General features: G+C 52.4%; 1 long non-coding RNA gene across 1 annotated transcript in view; it reads left to right on the top strand.

Moving 5' to 3' along the window:
- The window catches only part of LOC138510993 (uncharacterized), a 41,110-nt gene extending 28,739 nt beyond the window's left edge, over positions 1-12,371 (top strand). The window contains exon 3 of the long non-coding RNA XR_011280519.1: positions 12,164-12,371. This is a non-coding gene — a long non-coding RNA (uncharacterized lncRNA). The remainder of the gene's footprint in view (positions 1-12,163) is intronic.
- Positions 12,372-13,582: the final 1,211 nt, after the last annotated feature.

The following is a 13,582-nucleotide window of genomic DNA, read 5'->3' as shown; positions in this document are numbered from 1 at the left end:
ACATTGTTATTTTAATTGAGAAAAAACATTGGACATCCATTTTGCAGCAATTGAATCATTTCTGCATTATATTCCATAACATTTTGAAATGATTGCACAGGAAAGAGGGGTAGCCTGTTCACTTGTGGTTGTGATATATAGACATTGTGTCAAGCCATCGCTTGTTCTAACCATGTTGCAAATGTTCCCCAGTGTCTTCCGGTTATCTTACCCATTTGTTCTTCTAAAGCTCAACTGAGTGCTCCCGATTTGTCAAAATGCAATATTCCCTCTGTGGGGAATTGGGTGTGCTTGTTAAGTCCTGTCAGCTCAATAGTCTAAGTAATAAATAATATGGTTAAATTTGGTGAACATATAATGTGCCAGTGAGCCGTTTGGAGGGGCTTCAACCTGTCTGAACTCCCCCACTCTCACTTGTCCCTGTACCACTCAGTCTTTAAGCCCATTCCTTTGTGGTCCTATGTAGAGATCAGAGACATGCCAGAGTGGTCCTGAAAGGACTATTGTGCACTGAGCCTGCAAACATCTGTTGGTACTGATTAAGATAGGGTGTTTCTGACCAAGCAGATCTCATTCTTTTCTTATGATTTTTATTTTCCCTATCTAAGACTCAACACCAGATAGCAGAAATAGTGCCTTAGAGTACCTGCTCTCATCAGAGTCAGAATGCATTCAGAATGAACCCATATATGTTTATCTGAAATCTGGAGGGTTTTGTTACCAGACCCGCTTAACTAAATTACCATTCCATTCCCGGTATTTTGCCAGATCTATTTCAGGTTTGAAAAAATTATACAATGACCACGAACACTGCAATAAAAAAGGCAAAACTAAGACCCAGAACTTCCAACTCATGTTTGCATATTCCCAAAACAGATCCCCCTTTTGCCTAATCGTATTAGTGAAATGTCTTGGCTCCCCTGATTGTCTACTCATGCACATTAAGATATATGTGGGGTACAGCCAAAAATAAAGGATGTGCTAGTCATCTAAAACTCAAATTGTGGTCAAGTGCAGCAGTTGCAGCATACAAAGGTACCTCTAACCTCCCAATATAGACAACTAAAGAGTGAAATGCATGCTGTTGATCAGCGCTGTGACCCTGAATACAATGAGCAATCCACAGTTTCTCAAAAATTTCAATATGGCAATCTAGAATAGTTCTTCACAAAATCTTTTAATACCATGTCAAAAACAGCCGACACGTGTTTCAACCTATGTGTCATCCTCATGGCGAATTATTCCAAAAAGAGAGACCCCCGTTCTCATAAGTAGTCGGATACTAAAACACAGTTTGCTAAACTTGCGCAGATTCTATGTGTTCACCACACCACATCCAAACTCCTAAAATGCTCAATCCGGTCGCTCCTTCCTTTAATGTGCCATGAACTCAAATCTCCTTAGCCTGAATTATTTTATTAAACCCATTGGATTACACATATCGGCTGTTTTTGACATATTATTGAAAGATTTTGTGAAGAACTATTCTAGATTGCCATTTTCAACCAAAAAAAGATGTTCTTATTTTAACTTTTGAAATCGTTTTAAGAGAGTGATTGCACGTCAAGTATTTTTTTTTAGATTGATATTTTAAATGTTGATTATGTATACATCATCATGTGGCGTTGTGAAAGTTTTATCATGTTGTGATTGATAATTTGATTATGATTTTAGTATTAATCTTGCATGAATGTAAATATATTGAAAAGTTGATTTATCAACTGTAACAAAAAAAAAAGATTGTCATATTGAAATTTAAGAGAAACTGTGGAGAACATTTAAGGATACCATAACAAAACAAACATAAACACTATGAGGGCAACTCATAGAATTCAGCGCACAAGTGGCGCACGCTGCTGGCGCACAGTGTGCGCGTGCAAATTTATGTGCCAGCCGCGTGCGCTAAAATCCATTTCCGCGCACAGCGTATTCATGGATTTCAGTTTCCAAAAGCAGCCATGGCGCAGAGTGTCGCAGCAACCCTGCAGCAGTGCCAGTTATGCCCCCAACCCCTCCCCGTGCGCCATGCACAGCGCACAAATCCCATACATGGCGCACAGGCCCACAACCACGAAAACGCATGTAAAACTCCCCGCGCACCCCTCCGAATACACGTGTATTCCTGGTGTGCGCTGGAAGTATCACACGCGAAATGCCCTGTGCGAGTTGGGTACGTGTATTCCTGGGGTGCGCGGGAAGTTTCACACGTGATTGGAGAGGGGAACATGTATTTCGGGGGTGCGCAGGAAGTTTCACACGTGAAATGCCCTGTGCGAGTGGGGTGCGTGTATTCCTGGGGTGCGCGGGAAGTTTCACACGCGAAATGCCCTGTGAGATTGGGGTACGTGTATTCCTGGGGTACGTGGGAAGTATCACACGCAAAATTCCTTGTGCGAGTGGGGTACGTGTATTCCTGGGGTGCGCGGAAAGTTTCACACGAGAAATGCCCCGTGCGAGTGGGGTACATGTATTCTTGGGGTGCGCGGGAAATATCACACATGAAATGCCCTGTGCGAGTGGGGTACGTGTATTCCTGGGGTACGCGGGAAGTTTCACATGCGATTGGAGAGGGGAACGTGTATTTCAGGGGTGTGTGGGAAGTTTCCGACGCGTTTGGCCCTGTTCGAGTGGTGTACGTGTATTCCTGGGATGCATGGGAAGTTTCACACGCGATTGGAGAGGCAAACGTGTATTTCAGGGGTGTGCGGGAAGTTTCACACGCGATAGGCCCTGTGTGAGTGGGGTACATGTATTCCTGGGGTGTGTGGGAAGTTTCACATGCGATAGGCCCTGTGCGAGTGGGGTATGTGTATTCCTGGGGTGCGCAGGAAGTTTCACACGCGATTGGAGAGGGGAACTTGTATTTCGGGGGTGCGTGGGAAGTTTCACACGCGATAGGCCCTGTGCGAGTGGGGTATGTGTATTCCTGGGGTGCGCGGGAAGTTTCACACGCGATAGGCCCTGTGCAAGTGGGGTACGTGTATTCCTGGGGTGCGCGGAAAGTTTCACACGAGAAATGCCCCGTGCGAGTGGGGTACATGTATTCTTGGGGTGTGCGGGAAATATCACACATGAAATGCCCTGTGCGAGTGGGGTACGTGTATTCCTGGGGTACGCGGGAAGTTTCACATGCGATTGGAGAGGGGAACGTGTATTTCGGGGGTGCGTGGGAAGTTTCCAACGCGTTTGGCCCTGTTCGAGTGGTGTACGTGTATTCCTGGGATGCGTGGGAAGTTTCACACGCGATTGGGGAGGCGAACGTGTATTTCGGGGGTGTGCAGGAAGTTTCACACGCGATAGGCCCTGTGCGAGTGGGGTACATGTATTCCTGGGGTGTGTGGGAAGTTTCACATGCGATAGGCCCTGTGCGAGTGGGGTATGTGTATTCCTGGGGTGCGCAGGAAGTTTCACACGCGATTGGAGAGGGGAACTTGTATTTCGGGGGTGCATGGGAAGTTTCACACGCAATAGGCCCTGTGCGAGTGGGGTATGTGTATTCCTGGGGTGCGCGGGAAGTTTCACACGCGATAGTCCCTGTGCAAGTGGGGTACGTGTATTCCTGGGGTGCGCGGAAAGTTTCACACGAGAAATGCCCCGTGCGAGTGGGGTGCATGTATTCTTGGGGTGTGTGGGAAATATCACACATGAAATGCCCTGTGCGAGTGGGGTACGTGTATTCCTGGGGTACGCGGGAAGTTTCACATGCGATTGGAGAGGGGAACGTGTATTTCGGGGGTGCGTGGGAAGTTTCCGACGCGTTTGGCCCTGTTCGAGTGGTGTACGTGTATTCCTGGGATGCGCTGGAAGTTTCACACGCGATTGGAGAGGCGAACGTGTATTTCGGGGGTGTGCGGGAAGTTTCACACGTGATAGGCTCTGTGCGAGTGGGGTACATGTATTCCTGGGGTGTGTGGGAAGTTTTACATGCGATAGGCCCTGTGCGAGTGGGGTATGTGTATTCCTGGGGTGCGCAGGAAGTTTCACACGCGATTGGAGAGGGGAACGTGTATTTCGGGGGTGCGTGGGAAGTTTCACACGCGATAGGCCCTGTGCAAGTGGGGTATGTGTATTCCTGGGGTGCGCGGGAAGTTTCACACGCGATAGGCCCTGTGCAAGTGGGGTACGTGTATTCCTGGGGTGTGCAGGAAGTATCACACGCAAAATGCCCTGTGCGAGTGGGGTACGTGTATTCCTGGGCTGCGCGGGAAGTTTCACACGTGATAGTCCCTGTGTGAGTGGGGTACGTGTATTCCTAGGGTGCGTGGGAAGTTTCACACGCGAAATGCCCTGTGCGAGTGGGGTATGTGTATTCCTGGGGTGTGTGGGAAGTTTCACACGTAATTGGAGCGGGGTATGTGTATTTCGGGGGTGCGCGGGAAGTATCACACGTGAAATGCCCTGTGCGAGTGGGGTATGTGTATTCCTGGGGTGCGCGGGAAGTTTCACATGCGATTGGCGAGGGGAATGTGTATTTCGGGGGTGCGCAGGAAGTTTCCGACGCGTTTCGCCCTGTGCGAGTGGGGAACTTGTATTCCTGGGGTGCGCGGGAAGTTTCACACGCGATTGGAGAGGGGAACATGTATTTCGGGGGTGCGCGGGAAGACACGCGATAGGCCCTGTGCGAGTGGGGTACATGTATTCCTGGGGTGCGTGGGAAGTTTCACATGCGATAGGCCCTGTGCGAGTGGAGTACGTGTATTCCTGGGGTGCGCGGGAAGTTTCACACGCGATTGGAGAGGGGAATGTGTATTTCGGGGATGCGTGGGAAGTTTCACACGCGATAGGCCCTGCGCGAGTGGGGTATGTGTATTCCTGGGGTGCGTGGGAAGTTTCACACGTGATAGGCCCTGTGCAAGTGGGGTACGTGTATTCCTGGGGTGCGCAGGAAGTTTCACACGTGAAATGCCCTGTGCGAGTGGGGTACGTGTATTCCTGGGGTGTGCAGGAAGTTTCACACGTGATTTTGCTGTCAGAGCGGGGTACGTGATTTTCGGGGGTTCACAGGGAGTCCTACACGTGAATTGGCAGTGTGGGTCCTCCCAGGTGATCCCTCTACACCCTCCACGGCCCCTGCAGGCAGCCCACATCACAGGGGACTACCCTGCACCCCTGGTCATGTCCCACAGGCAGCCCATCCACCATGGGCATGCCCCCCAGCCAAGCCACATGTCACCTTGCACTACTGATCACCAACTCATGTTCCCCAGCACCCCCACCCCCCAGCAGTCAGGGGCACCTGCCAGCAGGCCCCCACTCATGTCCCCCAGCAACCCCACCCCCCAGCAGTCAGGGGCACTTGCCAGCAGGTCCCCACTCATGACCCCCAGCACTCCCCAGCAGTCAGGGGCACCTGCCAGCAGGCCCCAACTCATGTCCCCCAGCACCCCCAGCCCCAGCAGTCAGGGGCACCTGCCAGCAGGCCCCATTCATGTCCCCCAGCACCCCCACCGCCAGCAGTCAGGGGCACCGGCCAGCAGGCCCCCATTCATGTCCCCCAGCACCCCCAACCCCCAGCAGTCAGGGGCACCTGCCAGCAGGCCCCCACTCATGTCCCCCAGCACCCCCACCCCTCAGCAGTCAGGGGCACCTGCCAGCAGGCCCCCACTGATGTCCCCCAGCACCCCAACCCCCAGCAGTCAGGGGCACCTGTCAGCAGGCCCCCACTCATGTCCCCCAGCACCTCCACCCCCCAGCAGTCAGGGGCACCTGCCAGCAGGCCCCCACTCATGTCCCCCAGCGCCCCCACACCCAGCAGTCAGGGGCACCCGCCAGCAGGCCCCCACTCATGACCCCCAGCACCCCCAGCAGTCAGGGGCACCTGCCAGCAGGCCCCCACTCATGTCCCGAGCACCCCCACCCCCCAGCAGTCAAGGGCAACTGCCAGCAGGCCCCCACACATGTCCCCCTGACCTCACGTCATGACGATCCTCAATCATGGGCCTTATGGCCAGCCACATCACACCCCACGCCACCCCACCCCAAAGACCCAACCAAGTATTGCATCCACCCACATAGAAATGCCCATTACATGATACAACCTGAATGTCAAGTATGTAAATGAACACATGTCCGTCACACACACACACAATGGGTGCAAGTGAATGTGAAAACCCACATCATGACATGCATGAAATCAATGAGAGAATACCACACATCGAAGTATGAAACAAAAATGTATTGAACCCAAAATGAATGTAATGAAAAGAAAACACACAATCATGTAAAGAAGAAATAAAATGCAGCATGTGCAGAAAATAATCAAAAAGAAAATCAGAATCCAAAGAAATCCAAATGAAAATGTGTCCAAAGTCTCAGTCCAACAAAGCAAATCCAAGGGAAAAAAATAAGTGAAATCCATTGCTCCATGGTGAAATGAAAAAAAAAAAAATCCACTGTTCAACTATATACAAATCACCAATCCAGGGTCCATGAGCCCAACAAATGAAATGAAACCTACAAAAAAGACTGCCTAATAAAGAACTATATACAAAAACGTGGTGCATTGTCCAAGCACCCTAAAATAAACAAAAACAGAAAGGAAACCTAACACTATCTAACTATATACAATGGCGGTGGGCAAGTCCTGCGGCTCACTCTGTGCTGTCCCGGGCCAGGGCATCATCGAACTCCATGTCGATGTCCTGGAGGCGGGCCTCTGCCCTGGCCCCGAAGTCTCGCAGGGAGGCACTCATGGCCTGTTCCAACTCCCTGCGAGTTGCCTTGAGGCACTCTGCCCGCCTCAACGCCCGATGCATGGAGAACTCTGCCCTGACCATGGTGAGCCGCGCCTCTTCCGCCCGCAGCCGCTCCGCATCTATCCGCTGGCCGAAACGCTGCCACACAGAAGACACTCCCATTCCTGGGTCCTCCTGCCCTCGGCCGATGCCTGCCCCTCTGATGTTGATGGCCCTGAGCCATCATTGCTCTCACCTACAGCCTGCTTCTGCTGCTGCTGCTGTCCATGTGCCCTGTCCGATGGTGCCTGCACATCCTCCATCAGCTGGTCTCCAGTTGTGGTGTCCACCCCTGCTGGACCTCTGACTCCCCACTGTGGCAGGGATGTGAGCTCCACCAAGCTGGCTGTTTTGGTTGGGCCAGGTCCACAGGGGACCCTGGTGGAATCTGGGCCAGAAGACGGCAGGGAGAACGACTGGCACGTACTCTCCACAGATGAGGAGAGGTCCATCAGAGTGCGCGACACATATACGAACCCACAGATTTCCAACAGTGCCATGTCGCAACGCTGCTGTTCATGATGGCGTGCGTTCTCCGCCCAGGACGAACGCACGTCATCACGAATGTCATGCGTGCGCAACGCGACACCAATCAGGGCGGAGCCCATACGGTCATGGGACCCCTCGTCCACAGGTAGTGGAGAAGCAGATGACATGGCACTCTCCCCTACCTGCGGACAGGCCTGGGACGGGGCATCCCTGCTGGTGCATGGTGGTGTAGTCACAGGGTCAAGGAAAGAGACATGCACAGGCCCCTCCATGGTGACCTGTGCTGCCTCGTGACCCTGGCCCTGGACTGCACCACTTGCACCAGTGGTACTACCCCCACCAGGCCCCATGTCTGGCTCAGTAGCGGGCTCCTCCTCCTCTGTGGAGACCACCAACCTGGATGTCTCCATACCGTCTTCCACCATTGCAAGCCCCTGTGGGGGCTCACCCGGCCCTTCTGCCACAGCCGTAGTGGCAGACGCGGCACCAGCCCCCTTGCTCCCGGATGATGGCAAGTCCTGGGAGGGTGGCTGGGCCTTGCGTCGCCTCCCGGTGGAGGCATCCCCGCCGCTTGGCTCCACAGTGCCGTCTCCGCCCTCTTCTTCACTTGACGCTGCATAGAGGGAGACATAGAACACAAGCATCAGGGTACAGCACAACATTCCCCTAGACAGGAAGCAATAACACATGAGTTGCAGTGTCTAACGTCACTTCCATCCTGTCCCTCCACAACACATGGGCGAATGCACGCAACACACATGCATGAACAGGCACGGCGCCTGCAATCAACATCAGCATCCATGTACAAGGGCCTCTATTAACCAAAATCTTGCCTTCAAACTCACATGCATCATGGCTCACACTGATCTCATGAACACACATCACCGGAGGGTCATGCATCATGCCTTGCACACCTCAGACACAGTGGATAGACACAGGGCATTCAACGGTGACCGCACTGCATGAGTGAATGTACACATCATCACAGGCATGTGTCATGAATCCATGGCGTACCTAAGTCACACACACACTTCTCAGACACACACACATGTGCACCATACATGTACATGACAGCAGCACCCATCCCTCACACCCCCACCATGTGCAAGAACAGACACTGGCATGCTTTCATGTGTGCATTTGACATACAGCTACCCATGTTGCATTGTAACTCATGCACCAACCATGTGGTTCACACATTACTGGTCTCACATGCATGACCATGATGTCCCTGCACAAACACATCCATACATGGCCTATGTCACATACAGGCAAGTATCAGACTGCCAGCACACTGCAACATGCCCTGTCTCACACACCAATGCTTGGCCACTTACCGTTCAACTCCAGACGGGTCTTCCTCTGCAGGATCTGGGTGTGAAGCGCTGGGCCTAAGCATTCCAGGACCCTCATCTGGATGTCACTCATGCTGACCCGGCCCCCCTCTGTCAGGTGCCGGGCCTTGTAGAGGGTCCTGGACCTCAAGTCCTCCCAGCGCTCCTTGACTAGCTTGATGTCGCGGGTTGCCACCCCCTCCGCGTTGATGGCAACCACTACGTCGTCCCAGATCCTCTCCCGTCCTTCCTTGTTGGTACGTGATGTTCCGAAGAGGGCATCAAAATGCCCCAGGACATGCTCCACCAGGACACCAACTTCCTTCACACTGAAGCTGGTGTCCCTCTGCCTCTCTGGCTGGGGGTCGCCAGTGGTCTCATATGATGTTTGCCCCGACATGGCGACCCCCGAGGCAGGAGTGGGTGGGCAACTGGGTCCTGGGGCTGGACTGTGGAGCGATGGTATCCCAGTCGGGAGTCTTCTGTTCCAGCAGGGGTGGACACAGCAACTGGAACCCTGGCTGACATGCAGGCACCAAATAGCAGGGCACGTGGGCGGCAGGCAGGCAGCAGCAGATGGCAGGTGGGAGCGTGCTCAGGGGTCTGGGGGGTAGTCATTTGGCCTTCTGGGCAGGAGCGTGGTCTTCCGTGTTTTGTTGTGTGGCCAGCTTGATACGGAGTGATTTGGCATGTGAAAATCTTGCACGTCAGCGTGTAATTCGAGGAAAGGCCCTTTGTGCGTAAGCGCATCAGCACTCGTACGTGGTTTCATTGGACCAAAGGCCCTTAGCGCGTAAGCGCTTCTGTGACGTGAATCGCGCGGGCGTTTCCCTCGTGACTGGGCATAGTGGTTCAGCACACGTGAAAAAACTGCACGTCTGCGTGTGGATGCATGTAATCTGAGGAAAGGGCCTATGCGCGTAAGTGACGTGACACGCGCGGGCGTTTCCATCAACATGGGTGCATGTTCATCATACACGTCCAAAAACTGCACGTCCGAGTGTCAGCTTGTGTAATTGGAGGAAAGGGCCTTAGCCCGTACACGCGTAAGTGACGCTGTACGTGTGGGCCACTTTAAAATGTACGTGTAGGACCCCATTCCCTTGTATGTGCTTTTCGTGGAGAGCGAGTGGGTGAATTGTGTACTTCTTGTCGGTTCGCACGCGATTACTTCACAGCGTTTCAAGTTCGTATTCCCTGTTACCTCTGACAGCATTCTTTATTTTTTTTGGGCCTGTTTCCTCAAACAGCGTTTACTTCTTCTTTTGTCCTGACTCCTCAGACAGCTTACAGTTCTTCTTTTGGCGGGGGTGTTGTCTACGCACACATGCGCATTTTTTTCACATTCTTTTTCCAGGCAGATGGTGAGTCGCGCACGCATTTACCAACTGTGCTTGCCCCGTGTGTCGCGTACCCCTTCAGAGGTCATTGTAGGCTGCGTGTAACACACGTATGCTTGTTTTTGTGTTACTGGATGCCACAGCAGGTCACAGACAGCCTTGCTAGAGCACTAGGGTATGAATTCCATCTAGTACCCTACCCCTTTCACCCCCAATTGCCCAGGACAATTGTTTACTGCAACTCCCATACGCACAACAACATCAGTGCCATGGTTGGGAGGTGACCTAGCGGTAAGGGAGGCAAAGGTGGCTGACCTCCAAAAGGTGGGCGTGATGGGCGCGGTAGGGTATGTGGCCAGGATTTGCAGGGTGCCCCTAGACCCCCATGTGTGGAGGACCAATCAGGGACACCCATGCCCCCCCTGGTTGAGGGAAACGTGGCTGACACCATCCCACCTCAGCCCTTTTTGGACCAGCCCATTGTGTCACCTGAGCCAGCATAGGATAACTCCCGGGCTGACTTCCAGGTCAGCAAGTCTAAGCCACGTGTGTCGGTGTAAGTTGCTGTCACCAGGCCACGTGGATCTGGGGCAGCGATGTCATCTGCTGCCCCAAGTGGCAGGGTGGGGAGGCTGCAGGGGCAGCTGCAGCTCTATCCACCCCAGCTCTGAGTCTCCCAGCCGGGACAGTGTCACTCCTGGTCCATCAAACTGACGTTGCCCCTGCCAACATCACACTTCAGCCAATGCCTGCACCAAGACCTATGGTCATTGTGCCTTCGCACACTCCCAGTACCCAGTCCACCTGCGCTTCTGCCCCTACTGACCAGAGCGGCGCAAGCCACTCAGGCTCAGCTCCACCTTTGAAGAAGAGGAAGAAGGGTGCTCTGGCACTACAGGCTGAAACCCCAGACACGGCTACACAGTCCGGCACGTCAAGGAAGCCTAGCTTTAATGACCCTGAACTTGATGCACTTGTGAGATATGTGTCGGCACATAGCCGCGAAATGTTGGTGACTGCAGGGTGCAAGACCACACCTGGTCAACGTAGGGCACACTGGCAGACCATCACGGACCGCATAAGTGCCCTTGGATTTGTGAGGCGCACAGCTGATGATTGCTACAAGTGGTGGAATGACCTGAAACGCAGAGCAAAGAACAAGCTGGCCTCAAATCATGCCGCTACTCTGGTGACTGGTGGTGGGTCTCCACAAGAGGACAACAAACTCACTGAACATGAGTCTGTTGCTGGGACCTTCGTCACAGAGGAACAGATCCAAGGCGTGGGAGAACTACCTGATTACGACGCATTGTCCGTTGAGTGCCCATGCGTGTGTGTGTAATCCATGTGTATGTTGTTTGGGTGACGGGTTCTGATTGAGTGCCAGGTGAGGGTGTGTACTCCTGAGTGTTATGGGTCACCCATTTGCTTCCTCCCATACATTCACATGCCTTGGATTTGGGTATGACTGTATCCCTTCTGCCCACAGTTGCCAATTAGGCCCACAATAGTGCACTTTACCTTGAACTGTCATCTTGTAACTACATTGTTCAGATTTTGTAAGTGTTCATTCAGGCTGATTGTTTCCACTCTCCCATTTTTGCTATGCATTATTCTTCCCTATTGCGACATATGTGATATGCTTCGGTCATTGTTTACAGCCCACACTGGGCCAATATTTTTACCTGATTATGTTAATGATTACACCATTCAGACCGATGGAGTATTGGGCTGCAGAAATGTTTTATTAGGGCCTGTTTGCATGTGGAAGATGACAGATGTTTCCTGTAATGTTAAAGTGACCAACCATTGATCAGCCCACAATGACTGTGTTTCAGTGTGTGGCACATGCATATTTTGCAACACTATTCAGCATCAATCTTTGCATCATGTCGATGTGACATGGATGTGTGACAGTACTCATTCACTGACATATTGCTGTAGTTTTGTAATTTACCATGGCTATGCTACATGACATCTGTGCGGTGGCATGTGTCATGTATGTGTATTTGACATGCCACTCACAGCCTGATGTGTGATGCCAGTGCTACCCAACCTGCTGCAAATGTGTTGCATTTCCATCTTGCTCTCCCCAGTGTCTGCCTTTTTGACCCCACTTCCAACTCTTTGACAATGCATGCATGGCAGGGTTATAGTCATGTGGGACATGTGTAAATCATGTACTGGATCTCTGGCTTGTCACGGCCTATGTGTGTGCTATGGTGCTCATGCCTGTTTCCATTTGTTGTCTTTCATGTTTTTGCAGGTGATGACGCACTTGGTGCTGTTGAGGTTGAGGAGATGGTGCAGACCCAGGAGGAATCTCAGGCACGAGCGGGCACCAGTGGAGGACGTGGTGTGGTGGTGGGTGAAAACCCAATGTTACTGCAGACCATACTGCCAGGGGTGCCTCTGGGTGCACCTCCCCATACCTCTATTCAGGTGCTGAGTCGGATGATGAGACTTATGTGACGTCGCAGGTAAGTGTTTCTGGCAGGAATTCTGTTCTGTCCAACCCACCTGGACCAGGGGTAGAACCCTCTATGGGGATGTTAGTGTTGGTAGGTCCGTCTTTGGCGGTTACGGATGCAGGGTCACACTCCACAGCATCTGATCCTGCTACTGGGCCAGCAGATCAGAGGGGGAATGCCGTCCTGCAGCCTCAGGCAGTGCCAGCACAGCAAGGTGCAGATTGCCTTGCCCCAAACAGCTGTGGTGCCCGTCGACGCGGTGGACGTGCCCCACCAGGCAATACTGTATGGGAAATCTCCATGTACGGTATGGCAACCCAACAGGCAGCATCAGTAGAAATGATGGCTCAGGCATGGGAGAGGGTGGCCACTTCCATTATCCCCCCTTAAAGGCAGATGGAGCAACAACAGCAGGCAACAGACTCCATTTGCCAATCACACAGGGAAGACATGTTGGCATCTAACAGGGACAGACGGGCGGCACTGGAGACTCTGCGCAAATCCATATTGATAGAGTCCCAGGGCCACAGGGAAGCCCTGAGTGTAGAACTGCTGTCACGAAGTCCAGAATCCAAGGCGCAGGAGCGACGCAGTACCAACCACCCCCACTTTGATCGTGGAGCCCGCAAGTCAGAGCTTACACGGGTTTCCTGGACCAGAGCAGGGAAGGAGGGTTAGGGTCTTGATGGTTGGATAGGTAGGGGGAAATTAGGTAAACCGGATTGAGGGTGAGGTAGAGGTTATGGGTGGGAATGGGGTACTTTGCAGGGAAAGATTGGTTGCTGCGCACTTTTGTTCTGGTGTCCTCAGCCCTTCTAACTACTTGTACATAAGCACCAATTTGCACATAAGAACATTCTTACACTGCCTAACCCTAAGTCATCAGATCAGTACAGGAGTTAGCATGCAACTTAACTCTGGTCTTCTGTGTCTTGTCCATGAAGAGCAGTCACGTCCTTGGCACGTCTGGAGGGTTGTTTTCAAAAGGTCCAAGCTAAAAGAAATTAACAAGCATTAAAACATGCCCTCTGTCATAGTCTGCATTCACCTCATGCAGCCTCACTCACACTGGCACACTCTGAAATGCCCCTGCAAATGTGATAAAATGCACAAACGGTCTTCCTGCAGACCCTTGTGAACAATATGTGCTTTTAAACTGTGGTAGGATCTCCGGTGCTGTGTTTTCGCCTCACGGGTCTGCTATGGTCTCCAAG

The sequence above is a fragment of the Ambystoma mexicanum genome, chromosome 6p, assembly GCF_040938575.1.
Source record: "Ambystoma mexicanum isolate Mex_15411 chromosome 6p, UKY_AmexF1_1, whole genome shotgun sequence".
Classification (NCBI taxonomy): Eukaryota; Metazoa; Chordata; class Amphibia; order Caudata; family Ambystomatidae; genus Ambystoma; species Ambystoma mexicanum.
This window is presented reverse-complemented; position numbering and strand designations above follow the sequence as displayed.